Source organism: Coloeus monedula (genome assembly GCF_965178545.1).
Source record: "Coloeus monedula genome assembly, chromosome: 13".
NCBI lineage: Eukaryota > Metazoa > Chordata > Aves > Passeriformes > Corvidae > Coloeus > Coloeus monedula.
Window position 1 is genome coordinate 14,977,925 of NC_138793.1, and position 17,810 is coordinate 14,995,734.

General features: G+C 36.0%; 1 protein-coding gene across 1 annotated transcript in view; it reads left to right on the top strand.

Moving 5' to 3' along the window:
* WWOX (WW domain containing oxidoreductase) overlaps positions 1-17,810 on the top strand; it is a 487,825-nt gene that overhangs the window by 78,036 nt on the left and 391,979 nt on the right. The gene's annotated exons all lie outside the window — the stretch shown is intronic.

Here is a 17,810-nt window from a genome sequence, read left to right on the forward strand (position 1 = left end):
TTGCCTTTTTAACTGATGGTAGTCTATTAATGTCTCTGTCTGTTCAGAAAAGAAAAGAAGTGAATTATTAGAATGACAAATGAGTCAAAGTTACCACGGTGATGGAGAGGTGCGATTCCCCTCCACATAATCTTCAATTAGTGATCTTTGTAAGAGGATGTTTTTCAAAAGGGTAATAGAGAAGTAATGAGATCAGAAGGAGGTCAAACCCAGCCTTCTTCGTTTGGCAGTTTGATTAATTTATTTCTCCTTCTTGCAGATTGCTGTAAGGGGCTTTTGGCACCTGGTGTTTTCCATGGTACTCTTGTTGAAGTGACTGTTTTATGAGAGCCTTTTGTGTATCCAAGAATGTTCATCCACTTGAAACTGAAGGTTTCTGAACGGTTCAGATTTTTTCTTTAGTATAAGCACTCACTGATAGTTCTGAAAAGGAAGTTTTTTGAGAAGAAACAATCCTTGACTCTCCCATGTGTATTGTTATAAGGCAGAGTACTCAGACCTAGGACTGGGTTGCAATGCAGCTTCCATCTCCTTCAGGGGGGGACGATAGTTTAGTCAAAGGAGAGGGAGGGGAAGAAGGACCCAAGAACATAAAGTTGCAGTGAAGTTGCTTTTCCCACAATACTGTCATGAATGCACACATGTAGCACTTCTGCATCCTTCAGGTGTTTGTTCCTTCCTGCCCCATCTCATTCTTACCACTTGTGTAGAAAGTTTTGTTTCAAAGAGCAGTGAGCTGTTTTCTGATGGTGATCATAAAGCTGACTGTGGCCCCATGCAGTGTGTTAAGCCTGTGCTATGAGTACAGTTACATTATGTTTAGTTTATTCTCAGTAGTAATTCACTTCTTTTAAAATATTCAAAGTAGTTTTCCTGCAAAACTGAAATGCCAGTAGCATTTTCTCAACAGTTTCCTCAGGTTTATGTATTTGTGCACTGATCAGTTTTGCTGTCCTGATAGTCGAATGTATTACTGTGGTTTCAATTTTGACATAAATTCAGTCATTCTATGCAAAGTAACATGTCAGTAGAGGAGCAGTAGATGTTAATTTAAGATGACATTCTCTTGCTAGCACATGTGACATTAACAGTTGCATGATATCCAAGACTTAACTATGTCTGGGTTACCTCAGTTTAAGCTCAAGATGCTCATGCAAGTTTTATTTTTGGCTTTGTTAAGGGTAACATTAACATTGAGTTTTCTTACTTTCTCATGAAGCCTTTGCAAAAGTCATTTAACAGAAGTTCAGAATTATCATTATCATTATTATTACATTTAAAATATTTCACCAATAAAAAGAGATACTTTGGATTAAATAGATCATAAAATGTTTTTATTGTACGGATGATCACAGAATCATGGAATGGTTCGGATTGGGACTTTAGGACCATCTAAAAGGTTAAATACCAAAGATTATTCTAATTGCATTTATAACCACAGGTACAAAACAATTTTGTGAATTTCCCCTCTTTTTAGGGGCTGTACATTTGGGGGGAATTTATACATGCACACATATACTTATGTGTATGGACAAACATGTCTCCTACTTATCAAAGTTGTCTCAGAACAGAAAAAGTAAAATTAGATTTTTGTAAGCTGGAGTGATGTGCATGTTCTTATTTTCAATGTGTGGTAAAGTAATCCTTCAATTTTATTTTTTAACAGTATTCTATAATATAAATAATCTAGTCTTTTCTTCTGCAGACTGTTTAATTCAGACAGGTTGAAGTTGCCTCCAAAGATTGGCGTCAAATTGAGGAAACCATTCATGTAGTAAATAAGATAATTTGTTTCTGCCCAAAAAGATTAAAATATAGATTTTTTTATTTATTTTTTTGTAGCCCATATGATTTAACACATACAGTTCCTGCATCTCTGTGATTCTGAATGCATTTTAAAATTAAGCAGTTCTACATGGATTTCTGTTCTTCATTTCCTGCACTGCACTTTTAACTTGAATTTTGGGAATTTTAATTAATATAATCAGTAAAGATCTTTATATCTTTCCAAGATATTGATGTTTATATAATTTCAAAATGTGATGGGAAACTGATGCTCCTAATGAAAGCCGAAGTTGTAAAAACAAGTAGCAAGTCCTAAAATTTGAGGGTTTTTTTTTTTGGTTTGGTTTTTTTTTTGGGATATTGTTGGAATCCAACTAAGATAACTTCTAGAGATTGATCAGTTCCTGAATATGCAGGTCATTCTGTTCTTACACCATGTAAGTTTTCTGACAGAAAACCTATTTCTACAAACTCTGCCCACATAGTTTGTCCACAGATATTATTTTCTGAGTTTCTTTAGCCTCAAGCATTGGCACTTTTACATTAAAAATCTGTGTGAGCAGAAATCTGCGCTGCAGAAGTAAAAACCAGAATGTAACCATAGTGAAAAATTACATTCAATAGAGCTGAAAGTTGAAATCTCTCCTTAGATTTCCATGGTAGAAATATTAAACTAGTTGTTAAATAAATGCAAACAACAGATGAGCTTTTCCTGAGACTCAAAGAAGATCAAGTGAGAGATGACAATCTTGGTTTCTCCTTTTTCCCTCCACCTCTTTCGTGGGATTCACACTGTTCTGGCAAATCCACTTAGATTTTTGTAAAAGAAATATTTCTGAATCTAATACCTGAAATCAGAACTCTGCTCTTAATTCTTTAGTTAGTTGACAGTAGATTGTCCTAAAGGCATATAAAACACCCTAAACACTCTCATTCCTTACTGTATATTACTTTGGTAGTTTTGAGTGACAAAACCATTTAGGCACCGTGGCTGTTACCATATCATGGTTTGAAAGGTAAAACAGAACATGATCATCTTTTTAATAGGAACACTGTGTGATTCATAGGTGGTGAATATTTCATGCACTTTGCATTTGCCTTTGTGCAGGAGGGTAAATGGAAAGCAAATCTGTGTGTACTTTAGACAGTAAAAAGGCATTACTTTGTTACATCATATAAACATGTAGATTTGATTCTCTCTTTACTCATGCTGTAAAAAGAAAGTTTTAAAGTGTTTAGCCATACCTGAAAATGTAAATGCCCGAGCCTAATGTAATGCTGAAGAAAAATTAAGACAAATGATACTGCATCCTTGCCACAAACTGCAGCTTGTACAAAATTCACTTTAGTTATTATACTGTGAATACGTGTGCTAAACCTCCTCTGTGTATGCACAATTTATGTTGAATGCAACATGAATCATTTTAATAGACCAAGAAAAAAGTCCCCAAAGTCAATTTTCAAATTATGAACCTTGGAACAGAATATAGCAACAATGAACAACAAATAGTTCAGATTTTATGCTGAACTACAAATGAACCATTAAAGGTACAGTATACTCATTCAGAAAAAACAGTTTCTCCTTATCATCACAGTGGCTAAAAAGCAGAACAAGAGTATTTCTTAAAGGTCAGTTCTAAATTTTTTTCTTTTTCTGTACCTTATTAAGAGGCACATTCATGAGAGCAGATGCCATGAAGATTTTAACATCTGTTGTGAGATTTGGATGATTCCGGTTATTCTGGTTAGATTCTGTCTCTGATCTGCCATGTAACCTTGAGAAAGACTGGTTTTAGTGCTTTAAAATTCAGGAATCCTTTCAGATAGGCCTGGCTTCAGGTAGGTCATTCCAATGGAAAACCTCTTGACTCCCTGATTTTAGCTGTTCTGTGTTAGCAGAACACAGCAAAGGTGGTAGCAGAGGAGCACAGGTCTTTTGAAGGTTGGTAAGGAACTAAAATTCAACAGAAAGAAAGAAAGAATATTTGAGTGTCATCTAGAGCTTAGAAGAGTTAAACAGCATATAAATGGTTGCTCATTGCCTCATCTACTTCATTGATGGCATTTTTCATTGCTGAATACTTTAATTTATGAAATAATGATAGATTTAGTTGATTATATGGATGCTGTTGCTTTTTAAAAACAAAATCCAGTATTTTTGGAGCCTTTTCATTTCTTTTAACTTGTCTCTGTCCTCCTAAAATTGCCTACTTAATTAAAGTTTTATAAATATAAACCTCTGGTTATTTTCTTGGCATATGCTTTTGCATGGGCCTGAGAGAATTAGTGAGTCGTGCCTCGAAATGCTCTGTGGAACCTTGTGCAATTCAGTGTTCTTTAACTGGTCAAACTTGCTGTTTAGATTGGAGAAGACAGAATAAAGTAAAAAGACTAAGAAATTGTGCTGAATGGTGTCATGGGAGGGGAGAAAATGGCTATTTTCAGTTAACTTTGTCAGGCATGTAGTTAAAAATAGAAATTGGCAGTGGTCATGGGCTTTTCAAGATAGAAGTACATGAGAAAAACAATCTAACTCCAAAGTTCACAGCCATTGGGTCATGGTCAGTTCTGAAAATGTTCTGTAAGGGATGTCATGGCTACAAAAACTGTACCTGAAAATGCTGCAAGAACTGTAGAATTCTGTAAACTAAACACAGTCTGTGGAGCACAGCATAGGAACCATGGGTTTCTTGTGAAAACCTGCACAGGTCTGACTGCTTTTAGCATTAGGTGGTATAAAACAATTTATAAAATCTGTTATAGAAGTTTATAAAGTTGCTTCATTGAAATTTAACTTCTTTAGTTTCTAGAGAGAGAATTTGCCTTTGCATTTTGACTGAGTCTTTGTAAATCACTTTTTGATAATTGCATTATTTAAGATGCTATTTTTTTTGATAATTGCATTATTTAAGATGCTATTTTAAACTATTTGATAATTGCATTATTTAAGATGCTATTTCTAAATCTCTGAAAACTGCTGTGAGTTTTTGGAAGTTAACATTTGCTCCAGAGCAAAAGGTAAAATCTGTTCTAGATTTCCTTGAAAAATTATTTTATTTATGTATTTCTTAAAAGTTGCAAGCCTACTGTTAGAAAAGTAAAAAAAAAAAAAAAAAAAAACCAACCCAAACCTGCAAGCCTTTATTTCTATTTAAGTATTTTATTTTTCAGTCTGGTAAGAGAGCCCAGCATGTTGCCATGGTGTGTTCATGGATCAAATTACATCTAAATGGAATTTGATATATTTTGGTAGGTCTGGGTTGCAGCTCCTTATATTTACACTACTGCAGGTTATTCCTGAACATTTATAGCTCTGCAAATGATGGTGTTTGTAAATGATCTCAAAACTTACTCTCTTTTTAGTGTGTGTGCTGTCACTGCTTGGTCCTCACCTGCAGTTACTGAGACCCAAACCAAGGACATTATAGGGTGAGGCAGTTGCTCTGTTGGAGAACTAAAACCTGACTTTGAATTATTTCGGGGCTTTTAGTCAGGATTCTTTATGAAATAGATGTGACAAATTGTCTGCTTTTGATACACAAGTTTGGCAGAAACTTTGCCTCTTTGGTTTCTTAAAATTTTTAAAATTTATTAGCCCCTGTGAAAATATCAAGTGACTTTAAGCAGCCACCATAAATGAGAAACACATTGCTCAAAAGTTGATAATGTTTTCTCCTCCCCTTGGCCCTTTTGTGTATGTAGTATTTCACCATACTTGAACCTGAAATCCAGAATATTGTCATCTATAAGCAAGCCCTTTTTCTTATCACAGAGAAGATAATCCAGTATGCCATGGTCTTGCAGGTCAGAACATTGTTATTAGAGTCAGAACAGAATTTTATGCAGGTGAAGAAAAAAATTTCCCATCTACTAATCCAGAAATCTCCAAACTCAACTAATTTTATGGTATCAAGGCAAAGAATATGTTTTGGTGTTTCTGTTTTGACTTCTTGCCTCCCATTCAGGTTACTGATTATATGTCAGTGACCCACAGGGGTCTAACCAAGGGAGCTACAATATCACATTGTGTGCTCTACTAAATTCCAGGAGGCAGCCTGAGCATCACAGAATGTGAAATTTATGCTGGTAAAGAGGGAGTATGGATCAGCAACCCATTGATTTTAGCCAAAAATCAAATCAGCAGTAAGATCAGAGAAGGAGCCCTGTGGTTTCATCTCGACTCTGATCCACTTCATCATTCTACTCCCCAGTGCATGAGAACCCCTCTGACTTCTGGAGAGATGAGGAAACAGATTCACTACAAAAAGCAATGACAAAACCAGTTGAAAATCCTTTATTTTCTTTTTCCTCTAGATTATGAGATGTAAAGCTTATGAAAATGATGTGTAGGTATGGAAAGATCTTATTTATATTCCACAAGAGTAACAGTTATTCCAATATAATGGCAGCCCCCCTTTATTCCTCAACAACATGCATTTTCTTCATTTTGTGATATATTATATGGCTTTTTGGTGTAGCTACACTTTTAGATCTTATTGAATAGAATTTATGTGTTGCCTTATGGAAAACTTGTTTCATAATTCATTAATTATTTACTATTACTTGACCTTACAGTACATGAAAAAACCTATCCCATAACTGTAATTTCAAGTCTCTCTAGTGTGAAATCAATCACATTCCACATCTTTTATATTATTTAAAATGTGAATGATGAAATTTTCCTGTGTATTTCTCCCAAGTTACCGAGAACTTTCAAACCTCAGTGTGTGGGAAATGTGCAGGCTGTCCCCTGCTGACCTGGGCCAAGTCCTGATTGCATTGCAAACTCTGCAAAACCATTTGCAGTGGATGGGCTGCCCCTTTTTGTCAGTGGAACTGGGGCTGGTAAAGACCAGAAGTATTTTATGAAAATCTACTTCATAGGATTTCTGTTTGCTTTGTGTACAAGTCATATTTACATAAGGACATAGCTTTTAACTTGTATTTCCTCCCTATCCCTCCAACCCAAATTGCGCCAATGATGTTACTGAACAAGCTTGATGTGTGCAGTTTCCAGGGCTGGGGGGAACTCCTGGGCAGCTGGATAATGCCGAGTCCACTTCTGCTATTTGTGTACCCTGTACTGTGTGAGGAAGGTGGTGGGTGTTGTGTTTGTATTTACAGTTCAGGAGCAATTGGGGAATGTTGTGGGAAGCAGCCTGGTGCACCCAAGAAAGTGATGCAAGTTCTGTTAGTGATACTGAGATACATTTTCTGATTTCTTTGACAGTAATTTCTGAAAACACATGAATAGATAAAAGGAGAAATCTGTAATGCACTTGAGATTTGGAGGTTACTTTTTTCCTGAAAATCTGCAAGAGAAGTATTATCAGAAACAAGAATTTAAAAAATATATTTTAAGCAGGAGATACATTTGTGGAACAAATTGCATTTGTGCCTCAGCCTGCACGAGCACAGAAGAATAAGACTTTTGTCCTTGACAAAAAAATCTTGCCTCTTATTATTATTATTTCCTTCTCCTTTTGCCTGCATGTATGCCCATATTTTTTTGCTCTACGAGACAGTTTATCAACTAAATCTGCCTTTTCTCCATTTTTCTTTCAGTAGTTAGATGCCAAATGTTCTAAGTTCTAAAACATGTCCAGATTGCCAGATTGTATCTTATGCAAACCCTGCCTACTTCAGAAACATGTATATAATCATATTAAGCAAAAGCCATTCCAGCTATTCACGTATATGCTTTTATGAACCTCAGATGTAATTGACAGGATTTAATTTTGCTAAAGTAACAAAGGCTTTGTAAGTATAGGCTTTCCTGATACCTGAGCATAGTTAGGAAAAAAATCAGAGTACATGTAATACTACACAAGGAAATAAAGTTAATTTTCTTGAAATATACAGTAGGGTATATAAATGGACTTCGGGAAAAAATAGTAGAATGAAAAGTCTAATGCTATTTTCCTAAGCCACATTTGCTAAATGCAGACTTTTGCAAGGTCAGCAGTTATACTGGAGTTGAGGAGAAATGGCTTCAGTGGCTTTAACTTTACCAGTGCCCTTGATGAGGTGCAGAGTTGTCAGTATTCTCGTAAAATTCCTCAGTGATGGCTTCTTCTGTTCTCTTTATTTCCTTAAGTGAACATCTGTCTAATTGTTCACCTCCATTGCTTTAGTGCTTTCCTCATGCTTTCTCTGTTTCCAGACAATAAACTTTATTTTCTTCATAAGAATTCAGTCTACGCAAGGGTATTAGGCAGCTTGTTTGCACCTTTTAATTTCTGGAAGTTTTCCAGAAGGGCTTTTTGCTGTAGTTCCAATGGGTTCATCAGTGAATCATGTAACATAATGCAGCATTGTGTTTGGGTTTTTATCCGTTACCTTCTGTTTATAAACATCTGCTTGGAAATTTTCTTTTTGAATTTTTTTTTAATATGTTTTACATTTTTGCATGTGGCATATGGGTAGGATATACAGTGCCTGCTATTTTTTCAGGTGTTCAGGTAGGTACAGCCAGTATTTACCTTAACATTTGGGAAAAGCCTAAACTACTTGCTTAAGCCACAAATTTTTAAGCTAGGGTATGTGCTGGTTATTTAGCTATGTAACAATACTTGTTAAATTAAAAGCAATTTAATAATTGAGTGACTACATTAAAACTTGGCATTAACACTTACGGTTGCAGGATTGCAGAAGGTATCTAAAGTTTCTCTGTCCACTAGAGAGAGTATTACTCACAAACTTAGCATGCTGCTTCTCTCGTGTTCAGTTCTTTGTGTTCAGGATTTTTTCTTCCTTTACAAAGGGGAAAGGCAGTGGTGGTGGTTGGTTTTGTTTTGTTTGTTTTAGTTTGGTTTTTTTTTAATTACTTTTTCCCTCTTCCTCTTATCTGTAAAGCATTTGTATCAATCTCCCACACCTATTCTTCAGGCAAATATTTAAAGTTGGAAGTAGGTGGGTGCTGTGCTTTTCCTGCTGCTTTATTTGCTGTCATGGCACCACTTCCTTGTTTTTTATGTACAAATACCTGTGCAAATATAATTTTTAAGGCATATTCTTCATGCTTCTGACCACATTGTTCATACACAAGTTGTATTTAGGAAACAAGTGTTTTAGTATGTTTAATGATGAGAGACTGTCCACTCTCCCTTTATATTGCTGCATGAGAAAATTATTTGCTAGAGTACTTTTGTTATCTTGAGGTCAAAATTTTTTCAGAAAATGAATGTATATTTAGTAAATGAAAATTTCAAACATTTTCATGTTGATGGTACTTGAAAATAAGGCACTTGATTGCGAACTTTCTTCACAGTTACACTAAAGCCATTTTAAACTTTCTTAATTATTAGAACAATGGGACGTGGCCTTCTGACCCCGCCTGTCTGAGGCTGCCCCATTGTGCATCTGTAAAATACATGGTCTGGACTTTGATCTCAGCTTTTCAGACAACCTTGGAATTACCTTACCTATTTAATAATGTCTTTGCTTTTATATCAGTGATTCCTGAGATGGGCCACATTTTCACACAAATTTAATTTCAGCCTTTGTGTTTATTTTGTTCATATTTTCTTTGTCACACCATATTTCTTTTGAAAGAAAGTAGAGAAAAGCTTCCTCCTTTTGTGACTATAGATCAGGTGGCAGAAGGGTAGGTTTCCGTATTCTGGTACTGGTATTTTTCTGTGCATGCAGAAATACTTCATATTTTTGTTCAAGTCTATATTGTGTATATTGAGTGTATATTAAGAAGCTGATCCTGCCAACCCTTGTACAAGAGATCTTTACTAATGTGATTCATTCCTTTTATTTCACTTTCTAAAATTACATACATATCAATGTGACCATTTTCAATGCATCTCTTAGCTTGGGAATGTGAACAGCTGGGGAAACAAAAGAGTTTGTGTATGTGTTTATTTTTTTGAGGATACTCTTCTGTAAGTTATCAATGTTATATTGTTTAAATCTAGGAGATTGTAACCATGAATTGCCAACTAAAATGGCTTAAATAGCTAATTATTCAGTTCTTTAATTTCTTTGTCTCATATATTTATTTTTACTTAAGTTGAAGCATCCTGAAATTATAATAAGTACAGAAGTGATGACTTTCAACCATATTGATATTTTTATTTTCCTAATATTAAGAGTGGGGGGAAAGAACTGTACCTTACATCTCTTGGCAAGCTTTGACATCCTCCCAAATAGCTGCAATGCATTTGTAAACCTGCAGACGTCACTATTCTGCCAATTAATTGTGCTGCACGAGCCGTTCCATTGCACTCTGACCACACTGAAAATGTACACTTCTCCCATCTCGCAATTACAGCACTTGGTTTTCATTCTGAAACAATTTCACCAGATTTATTTTAATATTGTTCCTTCATTTTCAACGCTCCACCAAAGGAAAAGAGTATATTTTCCTTTTTAACTTGTAGGAGCCATGGCCTAAGAGTTGTCTCTAATTATTAGTTATTGTTGTTTCAATACAGATTTATGAACTACTTATTTTGTGTCATATAACGTACCGTTTTTAAGCAACATTTTTCAATCTGAACACAGCTTCCAGGAGGGCAAGCTGCCCAGAACATCAGTGATCTCACAGTTATTACTTTGTGTCATATATAATCTTGTTTTTTCCTGCAACAAATAAATCTTTGGGCCTCCCTGCAAAAAACATTTGTGGTTACAGTATAATAAAAATAAACCGTTTGTCGTGACTGCAGCTGACATTTATCAGCCTATTTGTGGGTGCTCTTTCTCTCTCTGTATAATACGGAACATAATTTGTCACTTTGTAAATACATTCCAGCCTAAATCCCTGCCAGCATCTGTTAGTGTTTGAAGGATTAATGCACTGCACAGTGCATGTCTGCACTTTCAGGCAACAACGTAGCTTATGGTTATGGATCATGAGAGAACAGGGAAAAAGGGTTCATTTTGTATTTACTTAAACATTGTTGCCCTTTTGACCATCATGCTTTTCTCGTCTCGTTTGTCATCTGGAGTGGGGATGCTGCCTTCCCTTCCCTCTGTGACAACTGCATGTGAAATCCTGCTGTAAGTTTTGTACACCACTGTGTGTGGAACTGTACATATAAGATTACACCTCTTTAATTTTATGGATAATTAACAACTGTAATAATGTATTGCAGTAGAGATGTTACTGGTTTAGTCCATTTAGAAATTCTCTTTTTTTCCCCCAGCCTCTGCCATTTGCAACAAATCCATTACCCTGTTGCCTCCTACATTGCTTCCTTCTCAGCAACCCATAAACTGGGTTTATTTAATCTTAAAGACTTCAAATAGAGGGAGTTTTTAAAAGGAAAAAAGCCTGTAGCTTCTAAATTATCCTGATGCTGTTTGCCTTGTTGCTCTCTTTGAAAATGCATTCTGCTATCACTTCGAATCTTGCAGAATGAAAGGAATTGGAAGCATCTGAATAGGAGGCTCTCCACAGCTGAGATTCTGTTACACATTCCCAGGCTCCCTTGATCATTCTCTAAACAAGGAGATATGTTTATTAGAATAGTAAACCATACACATGATATAATATATTGCCAAGATTATTTGAGATTCCCCAAGATAAATTCAAATGAGCTTTACAGGAATGGGCGTTTGGAGATGGAAAGAAGTGATCTATATCCAGGGAAAGAAAAAAAAAATCCAGCTAAAAGTAGGCTCCCAAATAAATACCCACTGTTCATATGCATTAAGAGCTAAACAAATTCCTATTGCCAAAATCCACAGTAGATTTTTGTTTAAATACATGTAATTTCTTGTTATTGAAGCAAATGTGTCCTGTGTGGAATGGAACCATGTGCATCCAGGAAAAATCAGGGCATTTGGAGCCTACTAAATGAAGTATTCTGAAATGATAGTCCAGCAGTTTTTGTATGTTTTTGTTCTCTCTGGTTACTGAATAAATAATTTTTAAAATATCTTTAGGAAAATGACTTCTTTTGCTCTTTCTAAGCATGATTTAGGATTGCTGGGGCATAGTTTACTTCACTGAAGATATTAATTTCATAAAGAAATGCAGATGTTTTCCCTTTTTTCCTTTATAATTATCTTCAGAAGATATGAGAGGCTGAATTTACAGAGATACTGATCTAAGAGTTAACTAATGTAAAGATTATGAAATAACATTATTGCTTATTGTAGTGGTAAGTGGTATTTATTACAGAAGATTTATTAAAAAAGGATATTAAAATCTGAAAAATGAAGCAACCGCAAAGAAACGAATGAGTGTATTTCACATTTCTTTTTATGAGCAGACGTGCTAATAGATAAAGTTCTAAAACTATTGGGAAATTTAAAATGGTGATTGCATGATAAGTCAAATATACAAGCTATACTTGGAGACTCGAGTCGCATTTTTGTATTTGGATTTTAAATTATAGGTAAATTAAGTATTTGGACAAAGGAAAAATACTACTGTGAATAATGATTTGTTTAAATGTGAGGACTAAATTCCAGGTTGGTGTATGGCATACTCAGAAACTCAACTCCTTCCTATCAGGCCATCTTTATCACTTTTCCTCATCTCTCACCTTCAGATTTTCAGGCTCATGTGTTGCTTTTACATTTAATCTCCATCTAAGAGAGGATCCAGACTTCTCTGTTGCTTTTATAACCCAGCTGAGTCCAACATTAAATCTCCAGTTCAGGTGTTGTTCAAGGTAGTTCTGAGTGGGGGCAATTGCAACTTCTAGACATTAATTTTCAGGACAATCCTACAACAGCTTGAGGGCTTCAGGTTTTTCTGAAGACGCCTCTAAGTTGTAGATGATGCCAGAAAGAAAAACACTGTTCTCTGCCAAACATCCAGAATTGTTCTGGAGAAGGGATAGAGACAAAGACAACAATGGTAATAATAATTTATTCTTCATGATAAGATGTTGGTCCAGGGCTGATCAGGAATCCGAGTTTGCTGGCTCACACGGACCCATTTAATCTTCATCTGTGTGCTATTCTCTTGACTTGGATGAAGGCAACCCCCGCAGGAATTCCATTTTTGTGAAGATCAGGAAGATCTAGTTACTTAAGCAGGAAGAACCAGGCTTTACAAATTAAGATTTTGGGAGAGGTCACACACAGCATCAGATTATGTTTGACAGGACTGAGCAAGAAGAATAATGGAAAAATATACAGTACTAAATTACCATCAAAATATGGGTAAAACAAACACATCAGGAAATAGTGAAACCAAGTATTACTAAATAAACTTTCTTTCTAATGAAAAAAAGGAAATCCTTTTCATCTCTGATTTTCATGAAGAATCAAGTTAGTCCCAGCTATTTCCTTGTACATCTCATATATGGGTTACTAAAATGGTTAATATTAGGGAAATTGATTTGTGTTGTCTTGTGTAAAGTTAGTGGAAATTTGAAAGTACTGCACAAATACTGCTGATATTCAGGGGGAGGAAAAATGAGTGTAAAAATGTTCCACCACAAGGTCTTCTAATGAACTTTATTGAGGCATACCAAAGGTAGCAGAAAACATTATTAAAGCATCTACCACAGGTGCTGGATTGCTCTTAAAGCAGTGGGGTGCATCCATCCCCATCAGCTCCAAGGAGCTGCAGAGCGTTCAAAGCACAAATCCAGGTGAAGCTGCCATTGCATAAATACAGTTTTGCATGAAGTACCAAATGTTTACTGCATTAGGGACAATTATACTTGCAGTCCTAATCCTGAGTGAAAGCCTTTTTCCCCATTAGGTACCCCCATAAATAGTGCATGGCACTGGCTATTGACTGTCATAAGCTATGTGTCAAATTGTCAGATGTGCTTCTAAAACATCCCCTGCTCCATCCTCAACATGGAAATATGAGTTTATTTGGGCACTGCTTGTCATATGCTGAGATTTGGTTATTTGTTTACCTGTTTTCAGATAATTCCACAGATTTTTCATCAGCTTTGATGTAAAATTCTTTTTTTGCTGAAGATTTTCTTTCTCACACAGCATATCAGAACTATCTGCATTCCAAGATGTTGTCATGAAGATTTTTCTGTATTAAATTAAACTGCTTTTTACCAGTTGGTTGTACTTTCAGTTCCTCAAAGTCAGATATTCCTGTTGTTGTGCCAAGTATTCAGTTTTGAGTTAAGGACTTTTAAATATTGAAGATGTACACACACTATTTTCTGAGAGTAAAATTATACAGTAAATTATGTAGTGTCCACTATGGTACATTTTAAGTAGGCCCTTACTTGTACTTACATAAGATACAGAGGCTACAGCATATTTATTAAGACTCTTCAACTCTGTATGAAACTGGAGCAGTCAGAAGTAATGGTGTCTGCTGAAAGATTCTTTATCATATGAATTTACTTTTAGTCATCTATTATTTATTTCAGCTATTTTATATGCCATTATAATAAATATTATGACAGAGAAAGCTTTTATGCTTCAACTTATTGTACTGCTCTTCACTTCCTTGCAATCCTTCAGGAAAATGTAGCTATGCTTTACCTATATTTAACGTAAATCATCACTTACATTTGAATGAAAAATTCACTATGAAAAAAGGCTCCTTCTTCGATACCAAGACACAAATGCACAATCATGTTTACTGCCAAACTACTCTACCATGCAGTGTTCATTTTTAAACAATTTTTAAGCTGTAAAGTGAATGCATTGCATATAGTGAAATAGCTGGCTTTCTGGGGGTTTTCACTTTCGTGTTACTTTCTGGCTCAATAAGCATTTTTCTAGCATGAGTGCGAAGTATAGCCAATTGCACTTAAGCATTTTTAATATTTTTGCTCCAATAGGGACCAGCTTACATACAAAACTGAACAAGCTGTTTTCTGGGGTTATATAGAGTAATGCAACTTACCTGGAAATATTGATAAAAGGCTTTTAGAACTGGGCGTGAAACTTGAAAACAAGTTTTTTTCTTTGCACTTTTCAAAGTGTTATTGTGTTAGGTTTAGAAGATGACTTGTTCGGAACTGGAGATTGATCTGCCTTTGGCTGTTTCTTCAAAGGCACCACGCTGATGCCTGGACATTGTTAGCCTTGAACTTCTCATTTGGCTTCATGAAATACAAATATCCCCATCCCAAACTCACCATCTTGGTTGGTTCTGGCTGACCTTGATTTCACAGGGTTCAGCAGACAGCAGAAGTGTGTCCACCTCTTGTGTCTGTTCACCTTTGGCCACTTGAGAGCTGGTCTGGGTCTAGTCCTGAAAGTGGTTTTGGATGCAGGTGGGACACTTGTCCTGGGTATCTGCAGCAAGGACACCAGTTCATTTTGCACAGGATTTCAATGGCACCACATAGTTATGATCCTGTGATTTAGAAAAGAGCTCTTTAAATTATTCTACACTCATTTTATTATCTACTTTCTCCTTAAATGATGTAGTTGAAAATAAAGTCGTAGAGGGAACATTAATATCTTTTGTCAATTTAATTTTCAAAATTCTGGGGTTTCCTGCCTTAGTGTATTGATTTGACTATGGCAGTTTAAAGACTGTCTCCTGTATTTGGGAAAGTGGCAAGTCTCATTTAAGATTTCACAACATAAAATGAGGCATAATTCAGTACTGAAAGCACGTGAAGTGAAATAGTGAGAGACATCAGCATAATACAATTATGACACATTAGATCAGGATTTGCAGCATACCATTAACAATCAGTTCTGACTGCAGAGAACAATTACAGTTAGATGCCTTTTAGCAAAAATGATTTTTGTTTTTATTTTTTATCAAAACCCCCTATGCTCTTGTATACATATCACAATATGTGACACCTAGGCTTCTAGGGAAAGAGGGAAAACATTATAACAGAGGTAATTCTGAGCTACTGTATGAAAACAAACATAAAACCTTCTACTTGTCATTTAATGGAGATATATTATTAAGAACATACCATGCAAATATATTGCCTTATGCATAGTTTTTTTTTTTTTAAAGATACTGTGATAGAGAAGTCACAGTGGGAAAATTTGGAATAAAAATAAGTTGATACTAAAGGTTTAGCATTTCACAATCTCAAACTGTAGTAGGAATTGGTGCTCTACAGAACACCTCTGTGGGGTGAGAGGTTCTGGATTCTCAGTGGACAAGGGAGAGTCTGAAACAAAAAAGTTGGGGAACTTGCCTAAGCTCATGGTACATTAAATTGATTTCTTCCCCAGTTGTGCTTGGAGAAAAACCTTCTTGAGTGCCTTCAGAAGCTGGGGTGGCAGGTTCTGAGTGCTTTGGATGTCACATGCTCCAACTTTTCCTGTGAGGAAAAGAGTAAATGGGTGTGTCTGTGCTCAGTGTGTGCCTTCTGTGCTTTTGAAGGAAATACAGGCTATAACCATCAGGGTTTTGAAAAGCAAAAGCAGGGAGAAAGTTGAAAAAATACTATGATTTTTAATTTTCTGATTTTTACCTTTTCAATATATTAATCCCCAAATCCAGGCCAATCTAGTCTGTTTAACTTCTACTTCAGCAAGTATTTTGGGGGCTTCATTTTTTTTTCTTTTGGACTTGAAGTACAGACTCCTCTTCTCTGTTCTTGGAATCAGTAGCAGAAGCCTAATGTGTGACACCAGGAGGAAGAGCATTACCTGAGTGATACCATGTGGACTTGAATCCTTGTCCCCGAGAGAACTGTAGCTGACAGCTTGTGGTCTAGTCTGTTGAACTACTTGATTATTATGTTTTTTGACCGCCTTATGTGCCTGTATTTGTAGCATTCTTGTCCTTTTACCCTTGGGAGAGACAGGAGAATGTTTCAGCTGAGGAAAGCAGAGGCAAAGTAAACCCAACTATGCACACCACTTCTGTAGTAAGTAAACAGCTTTGAACTGCACAGCTGAAGAGAAATTGTTCTGGAGTTCTATTGCATAATGCAAGACAGCATCATCTTTCTCAAGTCTCTGACCATCAAAGAGAAGAAAATATTTACCCAGTGGGGCAAAATGAATTCCAGAATGATGTGCACCTTGTGAGGGTAAAAAAAATCTTTGTAGCTAAGTTTGGTTTAGCATTTTCTGACTCCATTAATTGATACTTCCTATGGAGACTGAACCTGTTGAAATTTTAGTTGTGTTTATTTTGCTGTCCTGATAAGTCTGGCTGGAATGGGATGAAAGGAATTTGAGTGATACTCTGTTTAAACCAAACCTGTAAGGTAGTTGTAGCAGGCACTAGAATGGGTACTAGCAAAACAGAAAACAGATGTAGGGAGGAAAGTGCCAGATGTAATGAAACAGAGATCAGATGGATCACTTGAGCTTGGGAGACAATGGGAGACTCTTCTGGCTTCCTTCTGTGCTGACTTGTGTGCTGCTTTCCTTTCATTCCTCCAGCAATGCTCATGGTATAACCTTGTAATTCCAGCTGGTCCCTGTTGCAACCACCAGCTACTTGGTTCTGTGATGACTTTAGTGAGGAAAACAGGCTTTTGGTTCATTTTGTTCTGAGATTTGGAGTTTCGAAATATCTGGAAACAGGGATCTTAAAGCTGAAAATATTGAGAAGGCTTGGTTTGCTGATGCCTAAGGTTAACTTAACCTTCAGGTTAACCTGTTTTTTTCTGGGATATTGTGTCCTCTTCTAGGTGAAAAGTTGGCTTTAGGTATATACAGAATTTATTTTGAAGACACAGAATCATAGAATGGTTTGTGTTGGACCTTAAAACCCATTCCATTCCAACCCCCTGCCATGAGCAGGGACACCTTCCACTATCCCAGGTTGCTCCAAGCCTTGTTCAGCCTGGCCTTGGACACTTCCAGGGATGGGGGGTCCACAGCCTTTCTGGGCATCCTGTGCCAGGGCGTCACCACCCTCACAGGGAAGTTCATTTATGTTATACACTGGTAAAGTCCTATTGTATAAAAATATGTGTAGACTGATCTGTTATTTTCTGTAGTCATTTTATACTCTTTTTTATATCACCTGCTGTGAAAAGTAGATTTTTTTGGATTAATATGGGCCAGAATCAAGTTAGCTGTTTTTTATAGAGTATTTACAGATTTTTTTTCCTATTGGTATGGTATGTAAAAAATAGCATGTATTGAGAATAGCACTTACTCTACCTTTTGTTTCATGAGTTACCTAAGTTTCA